We start from the raw sequence: 12412 nt of genomic DNA, 5'->3' as shown, positions 1-12412 counted from the left end.
GTCTTGTTGACCCTCCGTCTATTAATATCCCATTTCTGAGGATGAGAAATAGAGCTTAATACCACCACCTCTGCATTTACTATTTAAGATTTTTTTAAATGAAGGAAATTGGGACTGACAGATTAACGTGCTATTCGAAGTACTAGAACAGCAGACAGTAATGTTCAAATTCTGGCGTTTTAATTTCTTGATATAAAAGCTGTAATACCTAAAGAATATTTGGTACGAGTATGAGGGTGGAATTACCTAATATGAGTACAAGACCTCCTGGTCTGTATAGTCACAGAGTCACTAGACCAACTAAGCATTCCAAATATTGTAAGGATATGAAATTTATATTATATTAAAAGTATATACTTTTTATATAATATATGAAATTTATATCCTTACACTGATACTTATCTACTGATAACTTACTAATTTACCAAAAAAATATGGAAACGAAATAGGCAACCAAATATTAATTTACCTTAAAATGCTCTACCTAATATTGCTTAGAATCGTAAAACTGAAATACTGAGTGAATTTCCAGTCCCAAATACATTCGATAAAGTGTCCCGCGGAAGTGTTAAACCGGTGTAATTTCGTTGCACCAACTCCTTTGGGGAATTGAAATAAAACGCTGTTTTCAAAATAGGAATTCTCTATACAGTGCAGAATTTCAAATAGTTTTGCGAATGCAACAAAAATGTTTGTTACCACTGCAATAGGTATTACCCCTTGATCGCAATAGCAGTGGTAACAAACATTGTTGTCGGGGCATAATTCAAATAATATATGTTTTTTAATCCGGTCTGCAGACCAGGGCTGTTTGGAGGGGCTTCGCTATGAAAGTGAGGGCCCAGCAAAGGACATGAATAGGCTGGGTATAATTACAATGATATAGTCAGAGATTTCAGTTGCTACTAGTTACATCCCTGTCGACAAAGCCGTGCCAATAAGCGTACCTTTGTGTTTAATAAAACGGAGTGATTAAAATTTTATATGCAGTTATATAAACTATAAGAGGAACTACACATCGGTTCTGAAACAAAAATTTCAAAATCTTAGACTATGCAGTCACTAAGCACCAAGTGAGAATACAGTCAAGGGTAGTGAAATAAAAAAAAATTGTTGATTACGACATTTATTTAGTTGCTTTTTAAGCATATATAGATATAATATAGATGAATAATAAAGATGTGGAATAACCTAAACTGATTAAATCTAATCAGTGAAATAAAAATGTATACAGGAGTTTTGAATATCAACGGCCTTCAGTCCGTTTTTTTTATAATGCCATATTATTATATCAACATAGTTTAAAACCTTGAAATAGTGATATATCTTTAATCAGTATATTCATAAACATTTTACTACATTCAATGTACTTATATCGCAATACCTCAAATATTAATTACCTTCAGTTCTTAAGGGTGTTTCACGACAACTCTAATTAGATGTTAACATTACAAATTCTTAACCAACCGTTAACAAAGCTATTGTTGTTTACCAAATAATTTATGGTTAATTACCGTGTATACTTCAAGACACAATTTTACACATCTTATATTTCTATATTGCGTACTTTACGTTGTAATTGCTAATTAATGAAAGTAATTTGATATAATGTGAGTAACAAGATAACTTTTTACATAATTTATGTTTATGGTATAATAGAGTAAACAAAACCGTGTGTTGTTGATTTATTATATCAGAAAAAATAATGTAGGTAGTTATCTATTTTGTGATAGCTTTTTTAGGACACAAGTCACTTACCGAGTCAAACTTTAGCTAAGAGTCAATATAATATATATAAATTGGTCCAGGTTTTTAGAAAGACGGAAAACAAGAACATACTTTTACTGGTTTTTTTTTAATATAAATAAAGAGGATGGTATGAACTAACATATTGAATTCAATTGAACAATTCACAATTCATACATTTATAACCAACGTGAAAACTTCTATGTTTCGGCTATTTATTGTTTCACCTTAAAACCTACCTCCATTTTCTGAGATTAATAACTCTCTTACACCTAATAAGTCTTTGCTAATTCAGTTATCCAGTAATAAGTTTAGCAACCTTACAAATTGAAGGATTAGGCAAGCAAAATCAGCGAAATTAAAACCAGCGAACCCACATAATCACCTAATTATCGCTTATTAGATTATCCCGATACACGTAGCTTCATTGTTTAGCCAATTTACCGTTGGCAAGTTAGTGGGATAGGGAACGATGGAACATTCACTCAATTAGTTAATTTTGTTAAATATCCTTGATTGAGCAACGGACGGCAATCAGCCATGCAAATTTCGCCCGTCATTTCAGACTACGCGGATGGAATTTTACTATAGAGGCAATTTGCGTTAGTGGATTACCATCGAGTTGTCTTTGCGCAGTAAATTTGAACGTTTTCACTGTGCAAAAACTTTACTGTAAATGAATTTATCTTTGTGATCATGGTGTTTTCGCACCTGCCTGTACCCGTACGTGCAAAACACAAATAAGTTAAGATTGAAAAATATTATTTTTTGTGAGTAGGACTCATTCATTTCTCATTGGACCTGAATGTAAATAAGATACTTTACGTTTTACATAAAAAGGGCTAAGTTAATATAATATAATAAGCTCGAAAATGAGAAAAACAGTAAGAAGTATTTTTTTTTTAATTCAAACAGGATACTTATGCCACTATGTTTATTTGTTGCATTTTAACTTCTATTTTTATGTAGGTTTTGATTCGTATGGTCGATCCAAAGAAAAAAGACTTTCTCACAACATTCTGATGTTCCGCAAACATTAATGATTAAACTGAATATAATCGTATTTAACCAACTATTATAAATATTTACTAATATATACTATAAATATAATATGAGATATGATATATTGAAGAGCGTGAAGGGTCTAAACTTAATAATGGTACCCCTTTTTGGCAGAGAACGCCCACCAGAGAAATTTAGTATGCTGAACCTCAGAAACCTATATCATAGCAGAAATTGATAAGCATCCAACTTCAGGTCTACGAAATAACTATAATTTCCTTTACATATTAGGCAGTGTTCCGTAAACTGAAGTTTCACGATAACAGTAAATTTTGTCAGGTATTTGGTGAGTAATACAGCGCTACAACTTGAGTTTCAAAGTACCTTTACATCGATAAACACCGACCAAAATTTAGTGAAACTATCGCTGCACAGTTTCAATGCACTTAGCTTATTACTGAATACGTAGTTTAAAGTAACTAAACTATTAAAGCATGCACTTGAAAAGGCTTTATTTGATATCTTCGATACTCACCGCGCTGACCTAGAAGCGTTGAATACTAGGGTTTTTTATATACCTACTGACTAAACTAGTACATGTTAAACTCAAAACTTAAAATTGCTTTATTAAATCAGCCTATTTACAGACAAGCCTGCCAACTCATTTAAGAGCAGCGTTGAAGGTATCAGCTTTAAATTCCCCACTTTAAAAAGAGTGGATATAAAAAAAAGAAAAAAGAAAAGAAAACTTTATTTGGATATACACACACTAAAATTAAAATACAACTTAATAGTCTACACAACAATTATAGGAACGGTGTGATCCCAAAATGGTCTTCAATATAATTACTTCAAAGCATTATATAATTAAAAAATAAGAAAAAAAAAAGTGTAATAATAAATAAAAAAAAATATAAAAGATTTGTATACATATACAATATTTTGTTACGATCGAACCGATGAAAATAAAAAATAAAAAGAATAAACACACTTAGGCACCCGTGTTCAAATGTTTTGTTGTTGGAAAAGATATTCTCTTAATTTCTTTTTAAAAGAGAGTTTAGACATGCTAATATCTCTTAATGGCAGAGGTAGGTCGTTCCAACATTTAGTAGCCGCGAGTTTAAAACTACCACGAAATGCCGCGACATTTTAAGGGTCCATGTGCGATTTGACCTTGTATATAGTAGTCATCATCATAATTATTATCAACCAATTGACGTCCAGTGCTGGACATACGTCTTTTTGAGTCTCGAATACACAGTCCTGGGCCGGTTGCCTCCAGTGGCTCCCAGTGACTCCCTGATGGCGTCTGTCCACCTCGTTAGGGTCGGAGTAAGCTGCGTTTACCGATGCGGGGTTTTTGTAGTAGTAGAACTTTATGTGACAGACATCGTCTCGGGATGTGTCACCACCATGTTTATTTCAGCTGCCAAGCAGGTGTGTCTAAAGGGTGTTATTGCGGGTGTCATCAAAGGCACATGAGACGTTAGATCGAAAGACACATTGCAGTACTTTGTAGGACTTGTTCCTTGCATGGCCTGCGAAGTGTTGCCGGTTTATATGCAATAGTTCTCAACTTACTCCACTAGCATTCATATTTACAATATAATATGAGAAAAATACCAACAAATTTAGGAGATCAATAATTGTTATGATTAGGTACATGTACGTCTCCAGCTTCAATAATTTTAATGCTGTTAGGTTACATTCCAGAACACTGTGATAATTTAAGACTGTTTTATCTAGTTTGTTATGTTTGGCTTTATTTAAATAAAAGAGTCGTAGAGGCTAGAGTTTAGTTGCATCGCGCTTCTCCAATGTGGTTTGCTGGCATAAATTTGACGTGTCCGTGTCTGTGTGTGTGTTTAAAAGGTAAAATTGATGAAAATCAGTTTTAGATGGCCAAAATGGCATGGCATGCACAAAACGTTGAAAATGACGGATTACATATTTTTTCAAAACTCCTTCAATATGGGTATCAAATGAAACGGCTTGACTAGTAGAATACTGCTTTCTATGATAAATTTCAAATCCAAGATGGCCGCCACCTCAAAACGATAATTTTTTTTTTACAACTTTGACTCGGGAATCAATCTCAAACCTCGTGATCCGTAGATCACCTTAACAAAATTTGCATCTTTTAAAAAAAAATGTGACAAAAGCTTTGCTATTTGCGAGAATATTTTAACCTATGAAATATTATAAGTGTCACATAGTTAATGTATTCAATTGTAATAATTTATTGCAATGATCAACATTTAACATTTCACTTTAAAGCCGACTGTTTGGTATGAATTGGAAAATCAACTAAGTGGAATTATAAAAGAGCTATTAAATATTGGATTGTGAAATATAAATTTCTATTAATTTAGATTTTAAATAATATCATCTTATTAATATATGAATGAGGTGAAGTTAGTGTATATTGGCAAATTTCAAGTTTTTTAACAGCTTTTATGTAATTATAGTCGGATAAGAAAGCTTAAATTCACAGTACATTTTACAACTTATATTTTCTTCTAAACTTAATTTTGGAGTTAATTTTACTTCAACTCGGCTACATGACGTGAGCTCTTGCTTTCTAAGCGGGCTTTACGACAGAAAGTCAAATGATTGCATTAATGTGATCGCAGGCCGCTGCACATCGATAAATAAATATACTAATATAATACACAAATCGCCATCAAGCCCCAAAGTAGGTGTTATGGGTACTAAGATGACTGATGAATAATTTTATGAATAATGTACATAAATACTTATTATATATAAATAAACACCCAGACACTGAAAAAACATCACACTTATTCACACCGTCATTTTCCGTTGTGGGAATCGAAACCACTCATAAAGCAGGGTCGCTGCCCACTGCGCCAATCGGCCGTCGACTAGAACTGCTAAAGAGCAAGAGCCAGCGAGCGTCTGGCTCAATACGACGTTAGTATCAATATAATTTCTCATACCTTTCTTTGAATATGTGTATTTGCATCACCTGTGACTTAGTAGCGAGTAATTCATAGTTGTGAGCAATGTTCTCAACATTACACAAAATTTGTAAGTTATAATAACCCTGATTCAGGTCGGCAGTTAAATTACCCCACTTGAAAATGTACTCGTCGGTAACTCTGTATTCACCACAGAAGCAGCCTTATCAACTCGGCCATAATTATGCATCTTAATACCAAGGGCCCCTTTCATTAATTAGAAACTTCATTGTGACAACGCAGAATTCATTCTAAGGCTGTATAATAGAGTGCTATAAATTCCCTTATCTATATCGCATCACGTCGTTTTATTGTGACAAAGTTTTGGTTGGGCGACATTGATTGCGTTTTGTTGAAGATATTGTTTGCTTTGTTAATGTATTGTATTGTTAGATTTACATTGTTTAGATTTTCCGAGAAAATATTTAGAAACTTAATTCATAGGAGGAGGTAAAAAACTTCGATACCTCTGCAACGAGTTATAGATAGTACCCAAGATGCTGGCAGCATTGCCTCTTTTTGCACTGTTACTGATAGCTCAATTTTTTAACTAAATCCAATAAATAATGTATATAAGAAGATTTGCCACGGAGAAGTTACGCTGATATATCCTGCATGCGTCTGCGATATTCCTAGAAACAAAACAGATAAAAATATAAACGATTTCATAGAAACAAGTGATTTTAATTTTAGAACTAAAACTTTCTTGATTTTATATATTGCATAGTATAAGGGAGGTAGGTACTTATATCTTTGTTTTTATCTATAGCATTTCCGCAATTAATCCTATCTTGACGATAAGTCTGTTTCTACTCAAGGGCCAGTTGCCGAGATCCAAGCAATCTTCACGGGTGACTTGTCAAAGCGAAAAAGGGTCGAAAGCTCAGGAGACTTTCAACAATGCTTGTTATCTAAGAAATAAGTAAGAATCTAATGATACCGTTTTGAGTGAGTGCGTCTCAATTTTAGATGAAATTATTGTCAGACACGAGACATTCTCTCTATTGTCTTTATAGAGTCTTATAATAAACTTGTTCTGAAATATGTAGATGAAGATATTTCTTGTACCTAATTTTAAATTTCTAATGTAAATTTTGAAAAATTGAAATAGGTTACCTTATCCTTTTTCTTCATCAAATTCATTACCCTCATTAACTTTTGACGATCCTTACCTACTTTAAAAGTAATCTAGATACACTTTGTAAGTGTTAAAGCTTGTGTTTTTTCTCCTTCATAATCATTGCGATCGGGTAACATCACCTTTTTACATAGACTAAGCACTTATATATTTTGACACTAGCGTTGCCTCCTGACTTTTTCCGCGTACAAATTCTTATAAGTTTCCCACACAACTTTTCTTTTCATATTATATATGCGTAGATTAAATGTGTATGTAGTTATTCTACTCATAAGACACTAGAATGATGAGAAGAAGTTGCACCGTGCCGAATAGACGCTCCGCGATTAACATTCGGGTGTGACGTCGCGCCATATTCTGGAACAGGTTAGATTACAGTGAAGTGCTAACTTTTAGTGGCGTAAACGGTAAAATAAATAAAAAATACCGACGTACTGAGCTGCCATGAGGTGAGAAACATGGTGTTTACATCCAAATCATACATACAGTATATTCAAAACGGTCAGTTTTGGCCACTACCACTGTCGCTTTTCTACTCTTAGTAATGACCCAATGTTATTAAATGTTTAACTGGAAAATTACATATTAATATTTCATGTTAGTTTTTTAGATTTAGTTTAGTTTTTATTTATTCTGTTATGTAATAGTGTAGATGGGTCATAGTTACCAAATTAAAATAAATAAATAAAATAAAATTACACTTGTTATATCTCATCTAACAAGATTATGACCTGTGACATTACCTAAACATAATACTGTCGAAAAAGAGCTGAGTAAAGCGATTCGTGTCCGTGACGGATGAGGACAGGGGTTGTGAACGTTGGCTCTTATTTTGTCGAGCAACTCGTTTAGCACACACCGACTGACAATCAATCTCAGTCAATATGTAAAGGGGTCGTTGTTTCGGAATTGTCATGGACTAATGAAATTTTTCAGCGACGTTTTTATTCAATACAGTCATACCATGTTGGAATACAGTAAACTTGTTGTACTGTGTCAGATTTCAGAATGAAATAAAAATGGTTGAGTGAATGATTTAGTCTGTACCTACTGTTTATGTTAGTTTTTTCAATATGACGTTTTATTTTAAACTTTTACACTACTTCAATAAATAGCTTTTAAAACCCCACTGCTGGACTAAGGCTGCCAGTCCACCGGAGCAGAGCGAGGCTGCGGAGCCGAGAAACGGAGAAATATTAACCAATAGGATTGCACAAAATCTCCGCTCCTCTTAAGTGGACAGGGACTTGCGAGCTTGTTTAAAAATTTGTATAAAACCGGTAAGCGGAGCGGAGAAACAGGGCGGAGAATCACGTGCGGGGAAGCGCAGCGGGGAAATCGTTGCTTTCTGCCTAGCTCCGCATATTGAAAAACACAGCAACTCCGTTCCGTATAACTTTGTCATTTCGCTCCGCAGCCTCGCTCCGTTCCGGTGTACATACACAGTACGCAACTACTCTCCGCATTAGTCCTTTTCTCAGCTCCGCTGCCTCGCTCCGTTCCGGTGGACTGGCAGCCTTAAGGCCTCACTCAATAGGAGGATTTGCTCATAATCACCGCGCTGGGCAGACGGGCTGGTGATCGTGGTAGATGGTTCTAATTTAGTAGCACGAGCTTTTGTACAGGACGCTGCTGCTCGTTCTCCGTTACACCCCCCTGAGTCGCCTCGTACGAAACCCGCGGGTAGGTGACAACTGTATTCCAATGTGCCGTCACCATACAGCACTTATTAATAAAACATTATTTAACACTACTTAATTTCCGTCGAAGTTCATATTTTTGAGAACTTTTCTCAAAAACATGCAATTAAAAAAATAATATTCTTTAGCAAAATGTGTTATATATTAGTTATTATAAAAAAATAGCTTGGCTGCTTTTCTTAAATTTGGCGAAAACCAATATAATTTTTTAAATTGCTAGAACTAATTTTGTTTAATACCAACAGTGTTTAATATATTGTTGTTGTCTCAGCAATCGTATTAAAACTGGATGTCCGGATTCGTTCAGGCAAAGTTACTCGACATTTACACTGCAGAAAAGCGACCAAAGATGATACAAACATCATGCGCAATCTTGACATTGACCAATATAGCAATCCTAGAAATAAAAAAGGTCGCAGACAAAAATGGATTTTTGAGATTTTCAACATTATTGTTATTGCGATTTTTGATTTTAAATTAAACTATGTATAAGACATGGATGTTTTTTAACAATTCTCCGGAGAGTATCTATATTTTGTTCAGATTAAAGTTCTGTTCATACCTAGTTTGAATATTTCCGGGCATATTTGAAAAAAAATATTAAGTTTTATACTTCATCGAAAATGAATGCACCACAAAAGTATTAGTAATTATCTAATATAATTTCCAAATTAAAGTAAATTTTATGCTAAAACATACTATATCCAGTTCATTGGCTGACCCATATTCTGATTTTCTGTTCTTTGATAATGGAATAATAGGTAGAAGCAATTTAAATATATTAAGCTTATAATGACATCCTAAAATGTGTGCACTTGTTCAAACACGTGTGGTCGTAATATCAGAGGTGGGTTTTAATACACATTTTTTATTGCCACAAAATTTATGCGGGAACATTCAAAGTTTCAGTTTTAAAGTGCTTTATAATGGATACAAAGTAGCTTTACCATAACAAAAGGTTGGCTAAAAATGTTTGGCAAAAATGTAAAATGTGTAAGTTTAAGAGCTCTTAGAGAAAGAAAAGGATCGTAGTTTGTTTTTTTACTTTATGTCAAGCTTATGGATAGAAGACTGCTGACCTCCAGCAATGGGGGGACATTACAAAGATTGTCAAAAAACTAAGGACTTCGTGACGACGTTAATAATTTTAAAAAGTTCAAAATTTAATAAAAAATCTAAATTGTTTTATTTACTAGGTCCACTTCATATGTTTCCTTATTAGCACATGAAATCCTTAATCCAAATTGATGCAGCTGGGAATCAATGCCGTTGTACCAGGTTTAACAGAACACAGTAAGTAGGTATGAACATTTACAGCAAATTTTATTGTGCTCGATTGAAATTGACGTTTCGACCACATCAAAGAATGAAGCACCTTTGACTCAAACGGGAGGCAATTTTGCGATTTTATATTTCAAATAGGACATTGAAAGCCCTCGTGTATTTCATACGTCGGTACTTTGATGGCCAAATGACCGGCCCTCGGGCTGGAGAGCCCTTGCCGGCCCGGGTTTTATTACACTCCCCTGACTTTAGACATGCAGATGCGTAGACGGCTTTTAATTATATTATAAATATACTATGATAATACAATCAACGCGATCTAGTCCCAAAGTAAGCGTAGCTTGTGTTATGGGTACTGATGAATATTTTTATAAATGACTAATTTAATGAATGTTATATTTTAATACTTATTATCCTATTCCGGTCTAAGAGTAATCCAAAAAATCAAATATCTTAAAAATTGGTCCAGCCGTTCTTGAGTTATAAATGGTGTAACTAACTCAACTTTCTTTTATATATATAGATATATATATAAATACTTATTATATACATATAAACGCCCAGACACTGAAAAACATTCTACTCAATAATTTTCCAGTTGTGGAAATCGTACCCAAAGCCTTAGACTCAGAAAGCAGGGTCACTGCCCACTGCGCCAATCGGCCGTCGAAATTAAAAATAACAAGCTGAAATATTTTTGTTGTAGTAAAGGTTTTTGTGACAGCTCGTCGGGGGAAATACTACTACCATTATTTCTGCTAAGCGGCATTGTTGCAATGCGTCCCGGTCTGAAGGGCGTGGATGTCGCTGTAAGTACAGGCACGTGAAGTTTAACACCTGCCTGATGGATATAGGGCGGTAGGTTTCAAGATGTATTCCTTGCATGGCCTGCTTAGTTTTACCCTTTATATAGGCAATAGTTTCCCACTCACCACCAGCTGGGGCATCTGCTTGGTCTGTCAATAACTACTAAAATATATATGTATATTTAAATTACGAATTGGATAGATGACATCAAACGAGTCGCTAGGAGCCGTGCGACCCAGGACCGAATTTTTTGAACTCCTTACATAAGACCTATTTCCAATTCTTCACCTATACGAGTAATATACAAATAAATAAGGGTAGGCAGTGCTTATGTGAATGTATGAAGTGCACGCCACTGCGTAGTACACCACGCTGGCCTAGTGCGAATTGGTAGACTTCAAACGCCATTGAGTACTTCATAGAGAGCTCTCTGGCAGGTTTCCTCGCGATGTTTTCCTTCAATGTTAAATCAAAAGATATTTAATTAATTAAATTAAAAACGTACATACTTTGAAAGTTAGGGCTGCGTGCACTGCGATGTTTTACCGTAGAGTTTTTTTTAAACTCATCCTCAGTTGTTTTTTTTTTGTTATTAAAACAGACACAGGAAAACTGAATGTTTTCCTGTGTCTGTTTTGATCAATTGAAGTTGTTTTATATCAACAATTGTTGTTAATATTAGATTTATTTAACTTTCTTTGACTTTCTTTATTTTAATTGCTAATTCAACTATTAATAAAATCACCTTGGTAGCCTACTTGTAAAAACGGTTGTTATTGTAACTTGTTTGTCTAGTAAAAATAAAAACTTATAACGAATGCCAGCATCTTATTTATTTTGAATAACCTTGCGGACGTATGATGATTGTATTTGTCCGTGACAGATACAGGGTAATTTTTTAAACCGCCTCAAGTCTTACCCAGCAATCTGCTAGAGTAAACAATCTTTATTCCACGCTATAAATATCGTGCAAGGTCTGTCCTCGTAATCTCGGAGTTGTGTGGCAATAGCAAACTTAAAATATGGTTAAGCTTGGGGGCCAGATGAACGTAATTTTGTAGCTTGTAAATTGCGTATTTTCGGTCGCGTAATATTGTTTCTACTGAAATTCAGCAGGACAGCCAGCCCTGGACTGAAAACCCGAATCACAAGTCATTAAGTTACATTCGTCTGGCCCCAAGTATTCAGTGTTTATACAACCATTATAAACAATAATACTTGGGGCTATTTATTTCACTGACAGAAATAATAATAGCGTTTATAACGGATAATATTCTATAGCTTATGATCACAGCAAAATTAAGAAATATCATTTAACATTAGTAACAATTATCTTATTGAATGTATTTATAATTAAAATTTAACATACTTCATAAATATATACATAAATTAAGGTAGGTAGGTACCCTTTGAGCACTTAATAATGGGCTCTTTAAATAGTGTGCATAATTATATGAAACTGTTTAAGAATGACGCGGACGCGTTTGGAACTCTCGTAGCTTTAGTTTTAAGTTTACGAATGTGTTATCGCCATCATCTCACTACCGTGTAATTCTTATGTACGCATCAAAAGTGCCACCTATGGGCCTACTTGAATAAAGATATTTTTGACTTTGTCTTTGACTTTGAATGATGGAAACTGATCCAGTGTGAAGTACCACTCGACTCTTAAAATAAACTAATGAATTTCCCAAAATTAAGTATGAATAATAAATTCGATTATGAGAAAGTCTCTCCCATAACCAGTCTTA

The sequence above is a fragment of the Pararge aegeria genome, chromosome 18 (genome assembly GCF_905163445.1).
Source record: "Pararge aegeria chromosome 18, ilParAegt1.1, whole genome shotgun sequence".
In the NCBI taxonomy this organism is placed as follows: Eukaryota; Metazoa; Arthropoda; class Insecta; order Lepidoptera; family Nymphalidae; genus Pararge; species Pararge aegeria.
Note: the sequence above shows the minus strand (reverse complement) of the source record.